Below are 11,251 nucleotides of genomic sequence, written 5' to 3' on the forward strand. Positions count from 1 at the left end.
GGTCAAATCCAGGTTTTAGTTTTTTGTAACGGCCCTCTGCTTGGCAATGGTCGGATTTAAATTTCTGTTCTGTGAGTTTGGCCCTCTGCGAGGCAATGGTCAAATCCAGGTTTTAGTTTTTTGTAACGGCCCTCTGCGAGGCAATGGTCGGATTTAAATTTCTGTTCTGTGAGTTTGGCCCTCTGCGAGGCAATGGTCAAATCCAGGTTTTAGTTTTCTGTTATCGGCCCTCTGCATGGCAATGGTCAGTTTTTTAAATTTCTATTTTGTGAAGTTTGGCCCTCTGCGAGGCAATGGTCGAACTCTCTGTGTTGCATCGAGACACTTTTCTTTGAATTCAATTATCGTATCTGCTTGGATAATTTTTTTTTCTTCCATCTTTCTCTTTTGGAAATCCAGACGAAATTAGTGTTTCTTTCTTTACTTAGCTTTTACTCTGATAATACAAAAATATCAACTTTTCATATTATCTAGTAAAATCTAAGTAAAGAGGGGCAGCTGTCAACACCCAATTTCGTCCGGATGACTAAATAATATAGGTCTTTCGTTTTTTTTTATTGCATCTTATTTTATTTTATGTTTTTTATGAATTTTATTATTTTATTTTGTTTTTTTATTTCATTTGATTTTTCATATAAGTATTGTAAAAAGAAAGCAAAAAAAAAAAGAAAAAAAAAAAAAAAAGAAAAAAAAAGAGAAAAGGAAAAAACGGTTACTCCCTCACGCACACGGACTGCCCTTTTGCTCTCGACCACCCTCTGCTCCGGACACCCGTAACCACCCCAACAACTTTTCCATTTTACTCCCAATTCCTCATCTCCATTGAGAAGGATCCATGATTCACCTCTAACGAAACACCTCTGCCTCCACCACGTTTTCTAACAGCACCATCATTCACACACCCGTAACCACCTAACCACTTTTCTTTTTCACTCCCAACTCCATTACCTCCAACAGATCTATCATTCACGGGGGACGATCCTCCATTACCTCCAACAGATCTATCATTCACTGGGGACGATCCTCCATTACCTCCAATACACATCACCTTCATCCCAGGCCTCAGTGGAGGAACACCTCTATTCTTTTCACACAGCGTCTTCATTGTCACCCCTCATAATTCCTCACCAAACCAGATTCAATCTCCAGAATCACTGTCCACTCCAACCTTTGTCTCACCCACGGCCAGCACCTATCATCTTCATCCCTTTCTTCTTCCTTTTCATCTTCAACACTCGAGATCAATCATACCTCCCTACCATCACTTCACAGGCATCTTTGTTTATCCACTTAAACCTGCAAGAAGAAAATCACAAAACCAGAAATGACTAAACCACTGTGAACCCTTCAATTCTTTTTCAATTTCGCCAGACCATCCTCATCCTCCTCTTCGAACCATCCTTGCGTCCATAGCAACCAAACAGAGGGAGAAGAGAAACTGAGGAAGAATGAAAGGTTTGGAACGCTACGAAGAGGGACGACGCTCTTGTCGTGAGTAACGTCGCCGATGGTCTTGGCGACGACCCGTGGCAACATCTTTTAGCTGAGCTTGAAGATCGCCGTGGTGTTTGGTTTGGGGTAGGCAAGGTCTGAGCGAGAGAAGACGAAGATGGTGGTCCGCGGCGGCGCTCCTAGCCGGTGAGGAAAAGCGACGGCCCCAGCTTGGTCGCAGCGGCGACTTGCGCAGGACAGCGACATTGACGACGCCGGCAACTTCACCGGTCCAGGTCGTTGCGGCGAGGAGCAACAGAGGCGCGAGCAACTGTGTCGCTGGCATCGCTTCACGGTGTCGGAGCTTACTTCTCTCGCTCACGCGAAGAGAAGAAGACGAAAGGGAGCCTGGTGCCGTGGCTGGCGATGGCTTCTGCGGCGAGTGTCTTCACTACCGACGCTGTAGACCGCAGCTAACGGTGGCCTATTAGGTGGAGGCTGGGTCGTGCCCGTGAGCGGCGGAAGTGAGTGTCTCTGGTTTCTTTTGATCAGAGAAGGAGGCCATGGAGCATTGAGTGCAGATGTTGAAATGGGGGAATTGTGTAGAACCCCTAATGTTCCTGATTTGGGTTAAAGGGCTTTGGACCTAGCTTTTGGGCCACATTCTCTCTGCCTGCCACCACGCATAACTCCATTCACACCCTCATTCCATTTGGGCTTAAGCCCATTCTGTTTTTGCAAACAAAACAAAGAGAATTGGGCTTGAACATATATTTCGGGATGCACCTCCTATTTCTCATTCTTACACTCCTGACAGCATTGGCCCAAGCAAAGGAGCCTCATTTCTTCGCACCCCTGGTTTTTAATCTCTACACCCCTATTCTTGTTGGGCTGTTTCTCTTGCTTCATTTTTATGCTTTTGTTTCTTTATTTTTATTAGTATTTGTTTAGTTATTAGTCTTTACTGTATGTAACCCCTTGTATGATAACCCCACTCCTAGATCTTGTCTTTTATTTTTATCTCGGTTATTTACTGCACTTTAAATAAAAAAGAAGAAGGAAAATTATATATAAATAATAAAATCAAATAAAAGTATTTTGAAAAGGTTTAAGCACACGTGCGACCGCTCGCGTAGGCCTTGTGCTGAAAATCTTTTCCTTTTCTTTTACAAAAGTTAAAAATCAAATAAAAATATTTTGAAAAGGTTTAAGCACACGTGCGACCGCTCGCGTAGGCCTTGTGCTGAAAATCTTTTCCTTTTCTTTTACAAAAAAGTTAAAAATCAAATAAAAATATTTTGAAAAGGTTTAAGCACACGTGCGACCGCTCGCGTAGGCCTTGTGCTGAGAATCTTTTCCTTTTCTTTTACAAAAAAGTGAAAAATCAAATAAATATATTTTGAAAAGGTTTTAAGCACACGTGCGACCGCTCGCGTAGGCCTTGTGCTGAAAATCTTTTCCTTTTCTTTTACAAAAAGTAAAAATCAAATAAATATATTTTGAAAAGGTTTAAGCACACGTGCGACCGCTCGCGTAGGCCTTGTGCTGAAAATCTTTTCCTTTTCTTTTACAAAGGTTAAAAATCAAATAAAAATATTTGAAAAGGTTTTAAGCACACGTGCGACCGCTCGCGTAGGCCTTGTGCTAAAAAACCTTTTCCTTTTACAAAAGTTCAAAATCAAATAAAAATATTTGAAAAGGTTTAAGCACACGTGCGACCGCTCGCGTAGGCCTTGTGCTAGAAAACCTTTTCCTTCTTTATTAAAAATACTAAAATATTCCCAGCTACAAGTAATCTTTCACCCAGAACTACGTGATCCTTGATTCTCCATCAAAAGTGGAGATACGTAGGAGCAAGGCTAGCCCTTGTCAGGTTCACTTTCCCAAAAATCCAAATTTATGCATAATCATTTTCCAAACAAAATTTTCTAAACAATTTTCAAGCAAATTTTCAAGCAGTTTTCTAAAAGAACTACGTAACCCTGATTTCTCATTTTGAATGAGAATACGTAGGAGCAAGGTCAATCCTTGTCGGGCCCAAAAAACTAAAAAAATATGTTTAGTTTATTTTAGAATTTTATTTTAGGGGATAGTTAAACATTTTGAAAATCACATCATATTCGTGCATTTAGTTAAAGGTACTGCCTTAGGGCAGGCGTTGTGGGGTGCTAACACCTTCCCCACGCGTAACCGACTCCCGAACCCAATCTTTGGTTTTCGTGGACCGTGCTTTATCGTTTTATGGTTTTTCCGTAGTTTTCCATAATAAACTATGGTGGCGACTCCAAATCTCTTTTCTAAACCGCGATTTCTTTTTGGATCGTCGTCCCGTCGCGATTCCGGTTGCGACACACCCATAAAGAACAATCCTCTTGCTGTCAACCCTTCGAGATACCCCACTCTAAGTCACAAGAACTCCTTTAAGTCCTTATTCTTGGCCAACAACAACAGGGAACAACAATCATACTTGATTGCAAAAGAAAACTAATCTGGTACAGTACACCTTGATGTGCATAAAGTGATCAACCAATGTAAGCCCTTCAATTCTTCAAAGAATCTTGATGAAAATATCCAAAAAATGTATGAATTCTTGATTCTCGAAGAGAGTAAGACGCTCATATAATAAATCTCAACAAACAATGTCAGATATTAAAGATATGATTCATTAAAGTTGTTGAAAACATAAGCAATGCATTTATTTAATCAATGGAAGAGGCATATATATATTCGAATCATTTACATAGTACAAGAGAGTTCAGTGGCTACAAAATACTGCTAACAAGATGGATTTGACTTTCCATTTTCATGGAGAGCGTCAAACTTACAAAATGGAAGATGAAAGAAGAAGGAGACACAAGGAGGAAGAAGATGTTCCCATAAGCCCCAATCAGCCCTCATAAGCCCTAAGTAATGAAATTGTGCCTCCAAAGCACCAAAGACCCGATTTGCTTCAAGAGAACTTGATTAAACAGGCAAATTTTGACACATCACACGCCACCGCTCAGACGATCTTGTCTCAACAAAAAGAAAATACATCTCCAATTGACACAATATAACCACAACCTCATTCTTGAACTTATCCAACTTCTCAAGGTAAATAACTTACTAAATATTGTATTAGAAAAGTGACATAGTCAAGTCAAGGCAACATTCTTATGCATTGTCCTAAAAAATAACTATGGATAGAAGTTGTTGCATTATAATATAACAATCATGATATTTTAAGTCATATAATTTCAAATCTTTCATGGATACACGTCTATTGATAATAAAAAAGTAACCTCATATCATGTCTCATAAAAACATACAGAATGATTTTCTCTTATTTAGATTATATGTGACAAGTACAATCACTTACCATGAGATTATAGAACTAATTGTTTTCTTGTACCCATTTTAACCATGTGCAAATTAGGGGTGGGCAAACTATTCACTGTAAAAGTTTATAGTTAACTATAAACTACTTCAAGAAAACTGCACTGAACTAAAAAATAGTTTAGAGTAACTGAACTGAACTATTTTTTAGTTCAAAGTAACTGAACTGCACTAAAAACTCTAATACAATATCGCATCGATTCTTCTCCCTTGCTAGTGACTTTAAATATCCCTTCCCAATGCCCATTTGTTGACATCACATTCATCTGAAATGAATTTCACTAATATAAAAATCCAGTAATCACACTCCAGAACAGGAAAAAAAGTCACCAAACTTCCAAAATTAGAAAATCAATTTCTTCAGAAAGAACATTTACAAAGCCAATGAAAGACACAATAATTAAAAGCATAGCAGAAGTGATAAAACAGATCTAACATGTTGAATAACATCACGTCTTTACAAACTCAAGAACTCAACCTAAACATAGAAAAATCGCATCAATCTCATTTTATTTTCTCTCAAGTACATTAAACAACATGTCCTTGAAATCACCATGGATCAAGCCAACACCATCCAAAGTTTCAACCATGTATAAAATTTCAATAGTGTAATAAATGCATAACACTTCTTCCATGGATTTTCCTAAGACCAGATATGAGTTCACCACATCCTGCATAGTATTTTCAGTTGAAGATTAACACCAAATGACATTGAAGTAAATAAGGAAAATCAAAGGAAATAAATAATGGACCTGTAATGTCCCATTAGCTAAATAGTTACAAATGAGTATACTTCCGTGAGAGTAACCATAACTTGACCTCTGATAAAGCAAAAGTAAGAATTATCAAATGCTTATAGAAAAAGTGCTTCAAAATTATTCATCTTTTCAGGACAATAAGAGTGACTTTTACTCTTTAGGAACAAATGTCACCTGACTCCAAGTTTTCCAAGAACCAAAATTTTGTTTTATTACAATTCTGAACAGCAAAACCAATTCCCTTCAGATTTCATTCAAAACTATGATTTATTTTGCCTCTAGAAAATAGAGTAACCTAATCATCCAAGTTCACACAACCTATTGATTACTATTCTGGAAATATCATTTTAATTACAAAATTCTAATGTTAAAATATAATTTTCCCTGTAAACAAGTGCCAAATTCTTGTGACCTATACAGCTAACAACAACATAAAAGAATTTTGCACAACAGTTTAACTTCATCCATTATTCAAGGGTTGAAAGATGAAGTAGCTAAAAATCCAAAAGGAAATAAAAGCTAAAGATTCCTAGATTATGAAATTCAAGATTGAGTTCTTTAACTCTTTGAGAATGATGATTTTAGGAGTAAATATATGATGCTATGAAGAAGAAATACAATGACCTAAAGCTCACTACAAAAAGGAAGGTTGCTTTGGACTCTAAGGTTTTTTCTGGATTGAATTACAAATAACTAATTCTCTTGTTTCTATTCATTCAAATTGCTTAATTATTGGCAAAGAAGTTAGCTCAGATCATGATAATAATGATGATACAAATAAAATCAAAGATCTACACCTGATTGAAAACCAAATAAAATCAAAGTGAAAATGAAATTGAAAACGAAAATTAAATAAAATCAATGAAAAATGAAGAAACCCTACCTAATCGTAGGCGAATAAACGAATGTCAGATAAGAACAAATTGACAATTAAACAAATAAAATCTACCCTTATAAAAAAAAACAAATAAAATCAAATCTTCCTAAACAGCTCCCACAAAATCCAAAAAGAAAATCAACTGTTACTCAAAAGAAAATCAACTGTTACCCCCACTGGATCATCCAGATGAATACACCTCCAGTACATCATTTTCCAATCTTATTTTTCCTTTTTGAAAGGGAAAAAGGAAAAGATTTGTACCTTTAGGTTGCAGAGTGTTATGCCTTTGCTTCTGTTTCCAAGTGTTCTCAGAACCTTCGATGATGGTAGTAGAGCCTTCGACAGTTTGGCTACGGCTGAGTGCGGCAAAGCCTTCGACGGCGGTGAGCCTTCAAGGGCGGCGATGCTTCAACATTAGCGAGCCTTTGACACAGTGAGAATGGAATGTAACGAGAGACCGAGAATAAGAAACCTAAACCACAGTTAACTAGTTAATTGTAGTACAAACAGTTAACTGCATAAAGTTCAGTTTTTTAAAACTGAACTAAAGAATAGGTTAATTATTTTAAGTATATTTTAGTTTAGTTTTTTTTTTCAGTATAATAGAGTATAGATAACTATAGTTTAGTACAGTTCAGTAAATTTTTCCCAGCCCTAGTGCAAATAAGCATTGATACAACGTTTTGTCTAGCCTTGAAAATTGAGAAGTTTTTTTATAATATTGTTATATATTTTTTTCTCTACATGACATATATACAATGTCTCATATTAAGAACTTTTCATACCCTCCAAATTGCAAAATGATATATTTTTTGTCCCTTTGTTTTCAAATTTATTTAACTTAGTCACACTATTTCTAAAGGTTTCAATTTGATCCCGTTTTTATTTAAAAATATTAAATTATTCTATTCCATTAAATTAGAGTTAATGGTGTTTGATAGTCACACTATGACATATTAAATAGAGTTATTTCATATTCTAACATCAATTAAATGTCTTCTTCAATTTATGAAATGATTATTAAAATTAAAAAAATATTTGATGTCTAGGATAGATTATCTTCCTTCCATGTTATAGTTGATGGTGACATTTGACTGCTTTACATATAAGGCCTACTTTGTATCATTTTATGTTGTATCTACTCAAGTTATCATATGTTAAAAAGTTATTGATTATACAAAATAGAATGACACTTAACTTAATAGAGTCAAATGCTACTTGTCAAACTCATCAATTCATTTATCTCATAATATCTTTAAATCTTCAACCAGTAGGCTTAAACAAATATCAATGTCATTTTTTATCGTCTTATATTTGAGATCTTCAAAGATAAGATCATGCATATTTGTTCTATGCATAACCACAAAGTTAAGATATAAATCACAAACAACATAGGTTATGAATTGTGTTTAATGGGCAAGTTACCATATGAATTCATCTTATCTATAAGAAGTCCAACCTAACATTTCTTAGACCTCTTCAAAAAATTGGGAACATGAAATCAATTTTCTTCTATTGCAAACCATTTATCATGTTTTAAATGATAATCTTTTTTACGTCCATCTGCATGCCACCTAATGAGTTTTGCATTAGTGAGCAATGTTTGAACCTTGGAACTATAAGAAGACACGACAACACCTTTGCGGGAAGACCTTTCCTAATGTCATATTGATAGTCACCATTTTTTTGCTTATATCGTGATATCCTACGTTGTGGATGCTAATGAAATTTTTTAAATTCCTTCCTTTCATCATGTAGTTATTTATACATGCATGAGTTTTTTATACTCGGTATACATTGGACACCACATCTCTTTCGTATTATAATCAAATGTCGTTAATGTATTACCTTATAAGGAAGCATGTCATTAAGCAACTTAACCAATTTTGTGAAAATTTTATCAGTTCACTCATTTCTTGTCTTTTCATTGAACAAGTTTAATATTACCAACAATCATATGAAATTAGTGCATTTTTTCCAACATCTATACTTGTTTTATGATTGTTCTTTTTGCACATTAGCTTACCTTTTTTTCTTCTATGTTTGTTTTGTTTGTGTGTTTTTTTTGTTTGTAATAATCACCTTAATGGTGTGAGCAAATGGTCTAATGCAGAACAATGATAGTGCAATTATATAGTTCTAGATGATCTTTGTAACATCCCAGATTATATAGAAGCATATAATATAGTAAGTCCACATTTAAATAAAAGAGAACAGTTAGAGTAGACTGTAAATAAGGTAGTTAAGCTTACAGTCATCTCAAAATGAGTCGTAATTTAAAACTTAAACGCAAATAGAGTATTTCAAAAGGATAGGAATCACAGGGAAATCCTCAACAACTAAATAGTAATTTAAAATACAAGAAATACTAAGAGAATCCTAAGGAGACTAAGCAACAACATCGTCTTCCTCCAAAGCCTGCTCTAGAGGCACCTCATTCGCCTCTGCTCACATCCAAGTGGATGATCATTGCAAAAGAAAAACATACTTTCAATATAATCACCTTACCACATCATACTATGCATTTCAACCATTCCACACACTTGATTCAACCCAAAAAGAGAGCAAAATAGAAGACTGGACTCAAAGGGTTCGCACCGCGCACCCTGTTCGCAAGGCGAGACAAGAGGATCTCGCACAGTGCACCCCTTAATTCGCATAGCGAATTAACTCGTAGCATGCATCAGACTTCAAACCTCTCGCATAGCGCACCCAGGTCGCTATGCAAGAGCCCAGACAGAGACCAATCCCCCTAAAACTCTCGCTATGCGCCCCACTCGCCTTTCGAAATAAATGGGCAGTGGTTCCAGACCATCACCAGTCGCATAGCGACAGGATTCGCCAGGCGAATCCACAAACAGAGAGCAACACCCTCTGGTAATTCGCACAGTGCACCAGCTCGCACAACGAATTACCTAGACAGTGAGCACCCTCTATAGGGTCTCACTATGCGAGACAGCTCGCATAGCGACTCTGCATCATCTGCAGAATCACACACTCACTCCAGCCCTTACCGTTTCTAGGCCTCTTGGCCAACTTCTACGACCTCCAATTCGTGTATTAAGCTCAATTACACCTACCTAGATGATCCTAACTCTTCCTATTACTAATCTAAAGTGATTAAGATCAATTTTATCTTTTGAAACATCATTTTCCACAACTTAAGGACCCAATTTTGATTTTTCCACTTTTGACATGTTCTAGTCCAGTTTTATGATCCTATCAAGTCACAATTGACTTGTCTAAGATGTCCCAACAGCCCAATTGTGCCCAAAACCCCTACTTCCAAAAATCACTACCTCACTTCCTCTCAAGTGACCCAAACACTACCAGAACACTAAGTTTTCTATTTTATCAGTATTACCACAGATTCTCACCCAAGGCACTCCCAACATGATTATTTACGGAAATTAAAGAGTCCAAAATAGTTTACGACCATCCCATTTACAACAGTTCACGAGCCTCAATTTCACAGATTCACATATGAACAGTACAGTACAAACATGCCATACACTCACAACTCAAATGCAGCCCAAATAGCAAAATAAAGCATAAATCAGTCCATACATCTTAACATATAGAAAATTATATAAACGTAGCCTAGCTCCCTTTACCTTGGTGGTTATAATCACAACACTTTAGAAGAAGCCCCAAAACAATAACCCTCGCACAGAAACAAGCTCAACAGGACCTACAAAACCACCAAATTGGGGTAGAGTACAGCTCTTAAAGCTAGAATGAACAAGGAAAAAAAAGGGAAAAGCTATCAGCTGCATGCAACCAGTAAAGTGGCATGCCCTAGATTCAAAGACAGTGGAGGAGAAGGGGAAAACGACTTACCAGTCGGAATGAAGAAAACGTTCGGTAGAAATGGAGCCCTCTATGCCGCGGACGCTTGGGCAGCACCTAAATCAAAATCCTACGATTCAATGAGCTGGAAATGTAGAGAGAAGACAGAGCAAGGTTAGGGAAAATAAGAGTTCTAGAGAGAAGAGAAAGTTGGCTAATGAACTCAGATTTTGAAAGGTCCCTTCTAAGATCATGATGCCCTTAGTTTCTACGGACCTAGCTATCTCAACCTAAAGCCCAATAGTCCTACACTTTTCAGGCCCTTACAATCTTGTTATGTATAATCTTTTTCTTTTTAAAAAACTTTAATTTTATTAATTTAGTTATATCACTATTTATATGCACTATGTACTCTATAGATAATTGTAATATAGTAGTTATATCAAAGTTTTCTTTATATCTATAATGTTTTGTATAGTAATTATATTACTAAATGAGAAGTTACAAATTTAATATAATATACCAATATTTATACAACATAACTTTGACTATAATGTAAGATAAGTATTAATAGTATATTTTACGCTTTTAATATAACGTTGTAATTTCATTTATATATATATATATATATATATATATATATATATATATATATATATATATATATCGATAAAGTAAAATTTACATTTAAAATTTTTAAATTTAGACTCTAGATTTTTATTTTTTGTAAATATTATTCATTGAAATTTTAATTTTATTTTTTCAAAAAAAAGAAAAACTAGATTTATAAAAGTTTTCTTTGTTGTTTGATTTCGTACTGCCGTGTTAATAAACTTTGTATCAAAATATTAGATTTATGACAACTTTAATGTGTAAAATTCGAAGCATTTTGACAATAGGATTCAACCCTTCCAGCCAGCTACATAATAATAACAGGTGTTTTGTATTTTACAGCTGACTCCTCATTAGATATTTCTAGTTTATAGATATCATTTGCTTATTGGACAGTAAACTGAAC

The 11,251-nt window shown here is 35.7% G+C and overlaps 1 long non-coding RNA gene across 2 annotated transcripts; it reads right to left on the reverse strand.

The window, feature by feature from the left end:
* Positions 1-5,122: 5,122 nt before the first annotated feature.
* On the reverse strand, positions 5,123-7,114 carry LOC148196692 (uncharacterized). Of its 2 annotated transcripts, XR_015780179.1 has the most exons (3): positions 6,706-7,046; positions 5,559-5,627; positions 5,123-5,477 (listed from the first exon to the last, which is right to left on the reverse strand). It is a non-coding gene; the product is annotated as an uncharacterized LOC148196692 (long non-coding RNA). The 2 variants fall into 2 exon arrangements; XR_015780180.1 differs by lacking the exon at positions 5,559-5,627 and having other exon boundaries at positions 6,706-7,114.
* Positions 7,115-11,251: the final 4,137 nt, after the last annotated feature.

Source organism: Vigna umbellata, chromosome 6 (genome assembly GCF_029865625.1).
Source record: "Vigna umbellata cultivar VRB3 chromosome 6, Vumbellata_1.0, whole genome shotgun sequence".
NCBI classification, from domain to species: Eukaryota; Viridiplantae; Streptophyta; class Magnoliopsida; order Fabales; family Fabaceae; genus Vigna; species Vigna umbellata.